Raw genomic sequence first — 15,087 nt, forward strand, 5'->3', positions numbered from 1 at the left:
CACTTTACTAAACTTTTTCTTTTTTCACTGTAGGTACCTATACATAGTGGTCACATTTTCGTTACGACAAAATGGTAGGTACGGCAACTTACAGATTAACATAAATAATTTGAGTGAGGAATTTTTTAACTTAAATTTTGCGATTGCGCAACGAAACGATGCGAAATTTTGTAAAAAAAAATAAAAATTACAAACTAGACAAGGATTTTTTAAACCCCCCAAAATGAATTATCTAAATACATATATAAGTACCTACCTAAGTTTTAGAGACCTTGACGTAGTTACCTACTTTACAGACATCAAAATATTCTTTTACGTCATAGCAATAAAAATATGTCTAGGATCTTAGTAAAGATAACAGCAGAATTAATTTATAAATAGATGTCATCCATTAAGATGTAAAATAAAATATAATTACGAGGTCAAAACAAAAACACATCATTTTCTGAATTTTATGTTGATAAAATCACATCTATGAAATTTAATTACAGCTATTTCGCCGGTTTAAACGTAAGATAATCCAATAATGTTAGCAACCTGCAAGAAGCCAACAATCATTGATATAATTTAATCTAAGTATAATACATTGCAACTATCGGTAGATCGATACTCGCAGCAAGTCGCAATAATAATCATTTTTAGGGTTCCGTACCTCAAAACGAAAAACGGAACCCACGATCACTTTGTTGTCTCTCTGTCGGTCTGTCAAGAAACCTACAGGGTACTTCCCGTTGACCTAGAATCATGAAATTTGGCAGGTAGGTAGGTCTTATAGCAGGCATTAGGGGAAAAATCTGAAAACCGTGAATTTGTTGTGACATTACGCAAAAAAAAAAAATGTGCTCATGAACTAATAATTAATCTTTTCAATTTTCGAAGTAAGATAACTATATCAAGTGGGATATCATGTTAAAGGGCTTCACCTGTGTATCCTAAAACATTTTTATGCATCATAGTTTTTGAATTATCGTGCACAATTTCGCAAAATACGACTGTAGTACGGAATTCTTGGTGCGCGAGCCTGACTAGCACTTGACCGGTTTTTAGGGTTCCGTACCTCAAAAGGAAAAACGGAACCCTTATAGGATCACTTTGTTTAAACATTAATGACACATTATCATCACGATAAGAGGTGTTTCAAAAATAGTTTCTCACCAGTAAGGTGTGAGTTCTCATGTGCAAAGAACAAACTACTAACTATACGCTTCTATAAGGCCTCCGGATGCAAAATGTGCGCCTGATTGAATTGCAGTCAGCGCCATCTAGTTGGTCATCAGTACCCATATTATAAATGTGAAAGTGTGTTATTGTTTGTTTGTTTGTCCTTCAATCACGTCGCATCAGAGCAATGGATCGACGTGATTTTTTTGCATGGGTATAGTTAAAGACCTGGAGAGTGACATAGGCTACTTTTATCCTGGGAAATCAAAGAGTTCTCACGGGATTTTAAAAATCCACGCATACGAAGTCGCGGGCATTATATATCAAAACTTTCAATTTAAACGTCTTTTTAACGTTTCGTACCCTAAGGGTGCCAACGGGACTGACTCCGTCCGTCTGTTTGTCAGCGGGCTGTATCACGTAAACCGTAATAGGTAGATAGTTGAATTTTTTACAGAATGTGTATTTCTATTGGGGCTATAACAACAAACAATAAAAAGTTCAAAATGTCATCCATGAAAATTAAAAAAAAAGTGTAATTTCTTACACTACCACGATACCACGTTAAGGGTTCCGATACCACGGAACCATTCGTGTTCGAATACAACTCGCACATGCCCGATTTTTTAATATTCTCAAACTTTATTACACATAAAATGAGTTCTAACTTTATTCATACAAACGATGTAACATATTATATGAATATAAATAACGTAGGTATATATAGGTAATAATTTGAGTATGGTCATAAAATATACACAAATATAAAGAGATCGACGCGTGTGTTCTTTGAAGGAGGCTGTCGTAAAGTTAGGCCTTTATAACTTCATCTCGAGCCGAGTGGGAGCTAGAGTTTACTGCTAATACAGGCTAGGTTATAGCCAGAATTATGATTTTAAATAAACTGTTCATTTGGGAAAACTATAATATAAATAAAATAGCTATATAAGTGCATGGCGACGTAAATTGAGTTATCTTACCTATAACGTTTTAAGACAGAAGTATGTAGAAAGGTTCCCTTGGCAAAATCTACTAAATCTCTATATATAAAAATGAATCGCTGAATGTGTTGCTGATCGCAAATCTCGAGAACAGCTGAAGCGATTTCGCTAATTATTTTTTATAGTATTCCTTGAAGTACAAGGATGTTTCTTACGGAGAGAAAAATAAAAAACAATCCTGAAAAAGAATCGACTGTTAGGCGCTACGAAGTTCGCCGGGGCAGCTACTATAGGTATAGGTAAAAGGAAGAGATGACTGACTGATCTATCAAACACAGCTCAAACTACTGGAAGGATCAGGCTGAAATTTGGCATGCAAATTCAATCCATAAGAGGATGGAAATATAGGGGTTATATATAGGGGAAATATTTGTGTAGTCCACGCGGATAAAGTCGCGGGCATAAGCTATTCTAACTTATAAGTTATAACATACTAGCTGATTCCCGCGACTTCGTTTGCGTGGTTAAGGTTTTAAAAATCCCGTGGGAACTCTTTGATTTTCCGGCATAAAAAGTAGCCTATAATAATATGTCACTCTCCAGGTCTTAAACTATACATAAAGTCACGTCGATCCGTTACGTGATTAAAGGACAAACCAACAAACCAACAAACAACACACTTTCGCATTTATAATATGGGATTAAGAGAAATACAAAGATATAAAGAGAACTACAAAGATTTGTCTCGAGAAAATTAGAATAGAAAACAGCTATATACCTGAGTACATAACGGCGTAATTCACGTCAACATCTACCTATTTTTAGTGTTCCGTACCTCAAAAGGAAAAACGGAACCCTCATAGGATCACTTTGTTGTCTGTCTGTCTGTCTGTCTGTCGGTCTGTCAAGAAACCTACAGGGTACTTCCCGTTGACCTAGAATCATGAAATTTGACAGGTAGGCAGATCTTATAGCTGACATTCGGGGGAAAATCTGAAAACCGTGAATTTGTGGTGGAAGACGACTGTAGTACGGAACGCTCGTTGCGCGAGCCTGACTCGCACTTGGCCGGTTTTTTCGTTAATAAACTTATTATGTAGTTACCTACTACCTCACCCGTACTGTTACCTACCTACAAAGTTTATACCTATTAAGAGATAAAAGCCTCCGAAGTAATTTTAATATAAATGGAAAAGACCGAAGTCAACCATAATATTGTTATGATACTATCATATTATATCTTTTTTTTTTTGTTCTTCTTCTGGCTTTACACAGATTAGCCAATGTCAGGTTTGTTATTTATTAAAGTTTAATATTATATCTACTATTCGAATACATGATAATACACTATACATTATTTCTAAGAAATTGAACGCATCAGACAGAATGGCAGACTTGCAAGTAAAGAATAGATAAAAGTAGAAAGTAGAGTATTAAAAGTTTGGCTTGAGAACCTTAAAAAGAAACAATTCATTTTTTAGCAGAGCTATTTTAAGCAATATTTTCCTAGAGCAAAAATTCCTAATAATATTCTAAACATAGTATAATATATAATTAAATATGAAAATTACAAATCAAAAATATCATGTAAACCACCGTAACGATGACCCATAATTTATATTTTAAATATAATATATGCCCATAGGCTTGAAACCATACAGAGGCAGTTTCTTAAATACTTAGCTTTTAAAGACTTTAAAAAATTTAATAGTTATGAGGAAGCGTGTACTCACTACGGTATCGGCTCACTGGAACATAGAAGGGAACAATGTGATATGTTGTTACTGCAAGCAATTTTAACCGGCTCAATCGATTGTCCTAGCTTACTCTCAACCTTTTCATTTAATGCTCAACCTTCAAGAACGCGTCACACGCGCCTTCTAAATGTTCCCAAATCTAACTCAAATTATGCGCGAAATTCTATAATTCCACGCTTGGTACGTACTTATAACAATCAGTTCGCTGAGTTTGACTTGTTTTACCTATCAAACAATAAATTTAAAAAGGAATTAAGAAACTATCATCGTAAAACAAAAAAAAAGTAGCTAACATCTAAATATGCATGCAATCATACACTCCCATTTACACACACACACACATGCACACACGCTCACACATACTCATAAGCACACACTCACACACGCATACACACACACATACAATCATACACACACTGTTGTAATTTTATTTTATTATTGTATATACCTACATTTATTCTAACTCTATTCTGTTAAAATAGTTTAATTATAATTTTAAGTAATCTCTTTTGGCCTTCTGTTATACCTAGATTTAAATTTAAATAATTATTATGTATTTACGCTGTTGATTACTTTCAAATAAACAAAAATAAAAATAAAATAAAAGCAATATTTTAAGTAGGTTGTAACAACACCGTAAAATAAAAAAAACAGCCAAGTGCGAGTCGGACTCGCACACGAAGGGTTCCGTACCATCCTACAAGAAATAACACTTTTTTTGTCATTTAACCACAAATTCAGGGTTTTCGGATTTTTCCCTCTACTCAAGCCTATAATTACCTGCCTACCTGCCTTTCTAGATTCTAAGTCAATGGGAAGTACCCTATAGGTTTTGATTCCCTTAAGGGGTCTTGACAGATACGACATACAACGAAGTGATAACTCGTTTTAAGTACGTATTAATTATCACCACTATATAATCTTACAAATTAATAATTTTGACCATCAGTAAGCGTAAAATTTTACCTATTGTGAATAAATAATTTGAGTTTTGATATATATTTGTAAGGGTTCCTTTTTTTTTTTGGAGATGCGGAACCCTAAAATGTGCGTAAGTGCAAAAGACCTTTACAAGAACACTAAAAATATCTTTTGTCGAAATGCCCAAACTTGGAGTCGAAATCTGCAATCCCAAACATGAGAATAAAGACACAAATCGACGATTAAAAACCGTACGGCGGACGATGTTGCAAACTTTATCAGGGGTGTCTAAGATGCCCTTTCTATACCTACTTAATTAGTTTTCCTTCATCAACATCAACATCATCATCAACCGATAGACGTCCATTGCTGGACATAGGTCTCTTGTAGGGAATTCCAAATGCCACAGTCTTGCGCCGCCTGAGTCCAGCGGCTCCCTACTACTCGTCTGATCTTGTTCGTCCACCGTGGACGGGTTTCCAACGCTGCGTCTTCCGGTGTGAGGTCGCAATTCTAGCACCTTGAGACCCCAACGTCTGTCGGTTTTAGCACAGGGTTTTACGAACTATGTGCCCTTCCCATTGCCACTTCAGCTTCGCAACCCGTTGAACTATGTCAGTTGCTCTAGTTCTCCTACGGATCTCCTCATTTCAGATTTGATCACGTAGACAAACTCCAAGAATAGCTCTCTCCATCGCCCGCTGAGTGACTCTGAGACTCTGCTATTTAGATAGGCGAATAAAACACATATTATTATAAGTAGTCTTTAGAATACAGGTGGCAACCCTAGCGTGGGACCAGTTTGTTTACGCGGCGTAGTAGCGTCGCGGGGCGGAATTCCACTACTACGTCTGCTGGTAGCGTTTTTTTTGCCGCATTCGGGCCTCCTTTTGATTCGCTCAGCTTTTTTCGTTAGCGCCCAGTTTGGAGAGGCGACTCCGTATACAGTTATACTTGCGAGGCAACCCCGCGGAATTGTTTTGAAACGATCGCCGCGTGGTGTGCGTGCGCGCAGACATGCAATGCGCGTTCGGGGAATCGAGGTGCGCGCGCGCTTTGATTTGCTTAATCTGGATCGTTGATTGTCTGATTGTCGGGACTTGGGTTGCATATTGATCAGTTTTGTTTTGTATCGATGTTCTCGTACGCTGTTATTGTTGAGTTAGGAGCTACTTGACATTTCTTCTTTGTCAATGTGCAGATTTTACATGTTATTTTCAAATATTTTGCAACGAAAACAATGTTTTGGAATCCCAATAAAATGATTTACCCATTAACAATAATACTTAATGTTAATTTTGTTGTACACAATCTCTAAACTTAAAATTAAACAGGTCAAAATCTCGTTCTATCCCTTTCCACAGAGACACTTATGAAAGAGATAGCAATATATCAGATATATCTAGATTCTAGACCTGTCAGTTTAGTAAGAGATTGGGTACAACAGAATAAGCCACAATGTGAAATGTCTTATCTATTAAGCATTGCGTTACAGTCCTCCTTTTATTAAAGAAATGGTCAAGAATTTTTAGGTTAATAAAAAAATGGAAATTATCTCTATCAGTCAGTAAGTCTATATTGTTAAAGGATCACAGCTTCTATAAAGTAAACCAACCGGCTTCGCGGCAAAGTGGCACTACACGATACATACCATCGCCGTTGCAGGTCACCTCGCATCGATAAAAAAATATTCTCGATAAATCGCAATCGAATCATCCGAACGGGTTGCAGTCGGCAAAATCAATACAATCTTTTGTCCATCCCCACATGGCTCGGGCGATAAGCGCTCTACAATCTCCCATTCCGTCTGAAGACAGTAAAAGTATCCATTTGTTCGTTCCTCTCTTTTCTTTTATGTCTAAATTCAGACTTTCCTTATTCCACGTAGGGTTTCATAAGCAAAAACATTTCGACTTGTTGAAGCTGTTGTTAACATGTTTTGAGCTATAACTACAGGCTCTGCTTCTGATAGGCGCTGATTTATTTTTACACTACAATTAAACTAAGTAAAGTCCGGCCCGATCGAATTGATCCAAAACGTAAACAAACACACCTTTTCGCTATCACGTAACTTCCTTAACACTTTTCCCTATGGTAAAACAAAAACACGCAAAAACGCCTTGTGTCCACGAACAACATCTTAAGTAAAATATACACGTAATATTCATTTAATTTATCCATGACTTAAACAAAATTTTAATAAAAACTAAATGAAAACAAAAAGTAAGGTTGTGGACCTAAAATAACCTAAAGGATAGAACTAAAATGCTAGTTTTAACGTTTCGCATTCTTTGATTTCTAGAGTTGTGCAGAGACGACATTGTAACCACAGACTAAAAATGAATGAATGTGAGTGACCGTACAAATCGATTATTCGTTCAGAATCGAAAACGAATCGAGTTTTTTTAAATCAAGTTTATATTTTACGTTCTCACGCGCCATTTTAACTTATTGTGTCAACTATCATGTCACAAGTACGATTTTATCTTCTTCTTAGAGGCAGTACGATTATAGTATTTATTACAAAAGGTGAATCGTAGTTTTGACATGAGTCGTATAAAATCAAAGTCGGCAAAGTAGGTAGGTGGACGAAAATGAGATAAATATATGGCAACACTGAAAATTCAAATGTTTACCTATTCCGTGGTCACTTTAAAATCAAATACGGCCATAAATCCTTCAAAAACACGAAATAAAACTCGGCATGGGATCAAAGACGGCAATCGACGACGACCTCACAACCATAGTCGGCAATCTTTCACTGTCAACCAATCATAAGCGTTGTTAACCGCAGTTTCAATATGGCGGATTGTATTCATTTGCATAGAAAATTGCTGCGAGTTTTTATTGAATTATTAGAGTTTCTTTAGCTAAATAAAGTTATCTATCACAATGGAGCATAGCCCAACACCGGCTACGAATAATACAGCGAGGAAAAGGAGCAGAAATCCTGAGACATGGAAGAAAAACGTGTTGAAAAAACAAAGGCAAATAGCAACAGTATTCTAACCATTTTTACGCTAGGGCTGTGTTCTAACACTATTGTAATTTTATTTTTTCTTTATTTGAAATAAAAACGTACGATGACACGTCATGTGAAAAATTATCTCAATGCAAGTAAAAAGAGATCGGAGTCATACTCGCTATTTATAGCGTTTTCACAATTTTTAACCAACTTAAAAAAGGAGGTTATCAATTCGACCCGTATGTATGTAATATTTTTTATTTATTTTTATTTTATTTTATTTGACTAACCAACAACATTTACACATACACAAGTATTTACATACAAAAGGATTTATCACTAAAGGACACATAGCATAAACGTTAACAACTGGCTATTTCTAGAACTGCCCAGTTTTCGTACATGTTAGTCTATATCAGCTTCTAAAAAGTGCCAAATTTCAAAAGTGTATGTATGTATATATGTATGTATGTATGTATGTATGTATGTATGTATTTATATATGTATGTATCTTTGTCCTCGCATATCTGCGGAACTACATTCATAATAACGCTTATAGAATAACACGTTTGCAAGTCAGCTGTCTAGTACACACTTAACATTCCCTATCTCAAAAACTGCTCAACCGATTTTGATGAAACGTGCTGCATTCCCTAAGTTGAACAACACCTAGTTCAACAAAAAATAATTATTTAAATCGAACGCGTAGTTCCGGAGATATGCGAGGACAAACATACAAAGATACATACATACAATTTTGAAATTTGGCACACTTGTTTAGAAGCTGATATAGACTAACATAATATACGAAAACTGGGCAGTTCTGGAAATATTACATACATACGGGTTGAATTTGATAACCTCCTTTTTTGAAGTTGGTTACAAAAAGTTTTGAGTGTCTATGCATGTGTAACAAAAAGGCGAAATACTATTTTAATAAAACTGTATATTTCTAAGTTTAATTATAATTTTTACACATACGGATATTTTGCTTTTATTTTAGCCAACCCTAATTTTCATAAAATCTGTCAGGTTCGAAGACGGCCATCTTGCCTTGGTATGGGTTCAAATACGGCAATCTTTATAATTCAAAATCAAAGTCGGCAATGTGGCAATTTCAATGTGATTTTGCACCTATATGCTTAACTATTACACAGATTTTAGAGTGTCTATGGCTTAGTACACCATACAGTAATAGACAACACATCTGTTATTATTATTTTATGGCTTTAAATCGAAATTAACGGTTTTTGTTTAATTGCCAAAATTTAGGAAAACCCTACTTTGCCGATTTTGATTTTATACGACTCACATGACAGCCACACAGATAAAATGGCATCAGAGTTAATTCGTTCAATCGTTCATTCCCGATATAGTTCAGGCATAGCGTATCACTAGAAGTCATTTCAAAATAAAGTCACGTGATCAGTACCGCCATACTTATTTGTTGTCTTTTTGGATCAATCCTATTGAAATGGTGTATAGGTACCTTGTAAAGGACACGGTTTTATTGATGTTGATTTTTTTTATTCATTATAGGTGCACGCTTGACCACGATCAGACCTGATGGGAAGTGATGATGTGGCCTAAATGGGACGCATTTGCCTAATTAATGATGGGACGCGTTTGCCTAATTAATGATGTTATTTTGATGGTACCAATTTTAGACTGCCAATTTTTCTGTCTACAAGTTACAAGCTGATTGCAGGATTTTCGAATTTTTAATTCTATTTGCTTTACTAACCCGAAAAAACCCCTTATATTATTTTATTTGTGGATAGTGGTACTAAACTTCAGCAGGGAAGACACACTTCAGCAGGGAAGACCTACTATTAAAACATAGAAATATTACGAAAGAATTTCAGCTCATTTGATTAAGTTTTTTCTTTTTACACCTATTTGGTCAACCAGTGTGTGTATAAGAAAACAAAATGCACAACCTTAATATTCGAATGAGTCATAATCAAGCTAAATAATAAAAATGGGAAAATTAATTGAAAAATTTAATAAAACGCACGATTATTTGTAATTGTTGTGTACATAACTATAAATTAATCGTTATATAATTAATGTAGTCATAAAAATAGTATGTAGCAACCGTAAAATTGATGAATGCGTTTATAATCGTGGCACGTACGTCGTACAAGTCGTGCACATTAACATTTGTTTTGAACATGTTTTAATGGTTTTTTATCATATCTCAGGACAGCTGGTGCATTTTAGCGTGTTTTTTTCAGTTATATTTGCAAACTTTCCGTTCGCCGCGCCCGTAAGTGTACGAAGATACGTCACACTCACAGTTCACGACAGTTAAGGGAACTTTAGGCAACGATTGAGTTTCCAAACGTGCCCTGATATGAAAAGAATTCTACAACAAATTCAGCTAGGTATTCTTTTTTGGCAATTTCGACGAGGAAGCCAACAGAAGAATTCGGCTGGGTTGGGCAGCTTTTGGGAAATTTAGTCAAGTCTTCTCATCGTCAATTCCTCAGTGCCTGAAGACAAAAGTCTTTAACCAGTGTGTTCGCCCCGTCCTCACCTATGGTGCTGAAACGTGGACGCTGAAAAACGGCCTTGTTCACAAATTCAAAGTCGATCAGCGAGCTATGGAGAGGGCTATGTTAGGAGTTTCCCTGAGGGACAAGATCCGAAATGAGGAGATCCGCAGGAGAACCAAGGTCACTGACATAGCCCAAACTATTAGCAAGCTGAAGTGGCAGTGGGCAGGCCATGCCTGTCGTAGAGGCGATGGCTGTTGGAGCTGGAAAGTCCTTGAGAGGAAACCGCGTTTAAGCAAGCGTGGTGTGGGACGCCCTCCAGCACGATGGACCGACGATATAAAAAGGCTGGCGGGAAGTGGCTGGATGAGGAGGACCGGGTGTGGTGGCGCTCTTTAGGGAAGGCCTATGTCCAACAGTGGACATCCACATGCTGATGATGATGATGATTAATGATTCTTTTTATCGTCATCATTTCACAATATGACTTAAAACTTATTACCTATAACTATCAAAGCTGTTAAAGTTTTTGATTACACTTAACTAGGATATTCCCACGACTTAGCCCGCGTGGACTACACAAATTTCAAACCCCTATTTCACCACCTTAGAGACTGTATTTTCCATCGATGACGGACCCACGCCAATTTTCAAAAATCCTTTCTTAGCGGAAGTCTAATCTGAGCGCATTTGCCCGATCTGTCCAGTAGTTTGAGCTGTGCATTGATAGATCAGTCAATCAGTCAGTCATTCAGTCGGCTTTTCCTTTTATATTTATACTAGCTGATACCCGCGACTTCGTCCGTGTGGAATTAGGTTTTTTGAAAATCCCGTGGGAATTCTTTGATTTTCCGAGATGAAAAGTAGCCTATGTCACTCGAGGTTTAGGTTTAAATAAAGACGTTTAATTCTCATAAAGACAAAGTCACTTACATGAGAACTTAATTCTAAGAATAAAGTTTTCAAATATTCGCCATTTAGGTACTCATTCAATGCATTTGTCGAAGTGATTCGCATTACTCATAATGTGAGCAGCTAATTCAGTTTTAAATGCAGTGAATGAGTGTACTTTTTTTAATTGTGCAGGTATTTTGTTATAGAGTTTAACTCCTTCAAGGTAAGGGTTTTTCTGCCATAATTTGTTCTAGTTTTGGGTGGGTCTTGGGATCCTTGCAAGCGTGACTATGCCGCGCTTGCCGCCCGAGCTGGCGGTGCGTGACTATGCCGCGCTTGCCGCCCGAGCTGGCGGTAAGCGTGACTATGCCGCGCTTGCCGCCCGAGCTGGCGGTAAGCGTGACTATGCCGCACTTGCCGCCCGAGCTGGCGGTAAGCGTGACTATGCCGCGCTTGCCGCCCGAGCTGGCGGTAAGCGTGACTATGCCGCGCTTGCCGCCCGAGCTGGCGGTAAGCGTGACTATGCCGCGCTTGCCGCCCGAGCTGGCGGTAAGCGTGACTATTCAACCACCCTTAGAATGTAAATGTGCATTCTTCGCATGATCCTGCGAATTCAACGAGGCGATTATGACCTATCAAATTTAGTATGAAACATGAAACGATCTTGAATGCATTGCTCGAGGCAGATTTTTTGATATTTTATCAAATTATTCGGCATGCGTGGTAGCTGTTTAAAATTGTTCCAATCATAAAGTAACACGTAGGAGCAAGGCTCTCTTTATTAACTGATTTTATTCTAGTTTAAAAAAACCGGCCAAGTGCGTTGCGGGCTACGCGCAGTGTAGGGTTCCGTAGTCACAATAATTAACCTCGAAAAACAGATATAACTCCTTAACCTGTGAATTCTACTTAGCCATGATAGTTTTCCTTTAAAATTGATTATATTATATACTACTGCTGTGAATTTTTTCACGTTCCTATATACAATATACTACCATTTGGCTGATAGAGGTCGGGGGGACACTTGTCTCTAATAAAAATTAGCACTTTAGAACATCATATTTTACAAACGGATCTAGAAATCGAAAAATGATGTTCCCACACCCACAGTATTTTTAAAAGACCTATTCAACGATACCCCACACTATGACGGGTAGACGAGAAAAAAAAATCATAACCACTTTATATGTAGGGGAGCTACCCTAAAAAAAATATGAATCAAAATTTTATTTCACCACTTTGTCGGCGTGATTAATATTTATACACATGCCAAATTACAGTTATCTAGCACTAATAGTCTCTGAGATTAACCGAGGACGTACGGACGGACGGACAGACAGACGGACGGACATGGCGAAACTATAAGGGTTCCTTGTTTACTACGGAACCCTAAAAAGGGATCCCGCACGCGTTTAATTTGACTTCAACCGCGCATAAAGGTTGCACTCATTTTTTTCGCCGTGTTTTGCGCTATTAGCATAAATAAGTAGTGCAATTTTTTTATTAAGTCGCGAATCAAGTGGCATTCTACGGAAATTGGATTCCAGGATTTTGGGCGAACTTCGCGTGACGGACGGGACGTTAACCGATTTAGGAAATATTTGAAGAGTTCGTTGACTCATGTTTAGAGGTCATGTTGTCTGTTGTCAGCCACTTTCACAGGACGAAAGTGATTTTATAAAAAATTTGAAAAAAACCTGCTGATTCAGAAGCGCACGAAAAAGGTTACTTGTATTTTTTTTTAATTTATAGACTAGCGCTTGGCTGCAATCAGACCTGGTGGCAAGTGATGATGCAGCCTAAGATGGAGCGCGCTTGCCTAGAAGATGCCTATTCACTCTTGACTTGAAGGTACCCATATTATAATGGAAGGGGAAACTGATGCTGGAAGGGTGTTCTAAATCCTAGCAGTTCGAATTAGAAATGAGGAGGCAAATCGATTTGCCTCCTGTATAAGGTTGGTATTAAAATAAAATTTCATATTACCTATTTTTAAAGCTCTTTTTTATAAAAAAAAAAGATTTTGAAAAATACATTACAGATAAGTATAGAAGGCCTCCAGAACATTTTAGCTATCGTGATCAAGGGACCATGATAGCTAAAAGCCAGAACAAATTCAAATATACTCACTTCAATTAACCATTGTTTCAATTATTATTTTTGTTACGGTACGCAGCTATAATAATTATGAATTTCGTGTACATTAGCACTTAATAACTTATTTAATAGGTCCAAAAATGTTGCATAAGCATGGATGTGACTCGCTCTGGCAAAGCGCGGGGCTGCAATTGCTTGTACAATATGGCATACAGTACCTATTGTAAATCGAACCTTTAAAATGAGCAACCGCCGAATTTCTTGTTGGTTCCTCTCGGTAGGATCGGCATCCCGAAACAGTGGTAAATTATTTTGACGACTCAAAAGCATTTGTAAAAGTTTATTTGAATAAAAATATATTCTATTCTATTTTATTCTATAGGTATTCTTATTATGCATTCTTATATTATTTACAATGATTATTATAATTTTTGTATCACAGATCACATTAAGTATAACAATATTGGCTTTATTTATCAGAAATCTTTTACTACTTTACTAGCTTATGCTCGCGACTTCGTCTGCGTGGACTACACCGTTTTTAAACCCCCTTTTTCACCTCCTTAGGGGTTGAATTTTTAAAAATTCTTTAGCGGATGCCTGCGTCATAATAGCTATCTGTATGTCAATTTTCAGGCCGATCCGTCTAGTAGTTTGAGCTGTGCGTTGATAGATCAGTCAGTCAATCAGTCAGTCAGCTTTTTTCCTTTTATATAATAAAGAAGATTAATCTTATAAAATGTCAATGACAACGCTATTTCACTTTACGTTTTTGAGTATTGTTTTTTACGCACATCGAAATATACATAAATAAATTCGTTGTCAAAAATTCAAATGTTCAAGAATTCGACCAATTTAAATACCTACCCATCAAGTTAAAGATTCACATTTAATTAATGCAAGGTATGTTTCACAAACAAAAAGAGCTATTCAAATAAAGCCAGCGGTAAATACTTGTGAAGCAAAGAATCAAAGGCCACCGAGACATTTCTAACGCAAACATTATTGTGACTGCAAGACAATTTTATACACTACTTACGTGTGTTTACACAAGGATAATTAATACAAAGAGAGCTACCGTATGTTTACACGGGGTGGTATTTTGGGAACGATCAGTGAAGTGAAAAAGTATTTAAAAAACCGACTTCTAAAACTACTACATAGTAAAAAATAACTTTTGTTTCTACACGTATATATTGTATGTTGAAGTCGGGCGAGCTTCACGCTTTGATTTCTAGTTTTATGCTCGCCCGACTTCATACATACTATATACACGTGTAGAAACAAAAGTTATATAGATAACAGAGTGCAAAACGTCATATAGGTATGAGAGACAGAGACAACGCTATACAAAGCCGAAATGTCATTCTAAAGGCCGATGTACATTACTTTTGGCCGCGTACTGTACCTAGGTTCTCAAAGGGAAACCGATTTTTTTTATACATAATTTTTGAAAACATTTCTTAAGCATAATCGTACCTAATTGAATTTTGATTTTTAAGTAGGTACCTAATCAATGCAGTAGATACGTTGCAAGAAATTAATTTTGCCGCGAAAATAATATTTTATCTAAAGATTTTTTCATCCTTATATTCGGGATTTTAAATCTTTATAATATGTTCGAACTTGAATTTGATGAAATATTTTTGACAATTTTCAAATTAAAACTGCATCCGAAAACTTTTTCGTTTCCACTAAAATCGACGATTTGTTTTCCCAAATATTTTCAGTTTGCCCTGCCCTGATCGCTTTCCAAATTTCACTCTATATACCGATTTTGAAACGAATTGGGCATATTATTTTGACAAGGATGCAGATGGAAATGAGGTGTGCAATGAAAAAGGATGGCAGAT

General features: G+C 36.6%; 1 protein-coding gene and 1 long non-coding RNA gene across 2 annotated transcripts in view; one reads left to right on the forward strand and one right to left on the reverse strand.

Moving 5' to 3' along the window:
• LOC138402373 (uncharacterized) overlaps window positions 1–8,729 on the forward strand; it is a 404,494-nt gene extending 395,765 nt beyond the window's left edge. Inside the window, exon 2 of the long non-coding RNA XR_011236776.1 lies at window positions 8,305–8,729. This is a non-coding gene — a long non-coding RNA (uncharacterized lncRNA). The remainder of the gene's footprint in view (window positions 1–8,304) is intronic.
• Window positions 1–15,087, reverse strand: part of LOC117982469 (protein vein-like) — a 116,311-nt gene that overhangs the window by 20,352 nt on the left and 80,872 nt on the right. The window lies entirely within an intron of this gene.

The sequence above is a fragment of the Maniola hyperantus genome, chromosome 5 (genome assembly GCF_902806685.2).
Source record: "Maniola hyperantus chromosome 5, iAphHyp1.2, whole genome shotgun sequence".
Lineage (NCBI taxonomy): Eukaryota > Metazoa > Arthropoda > Insecta > Lepidoptera > Nymphalidae > Maniola > Maniola hyperantus.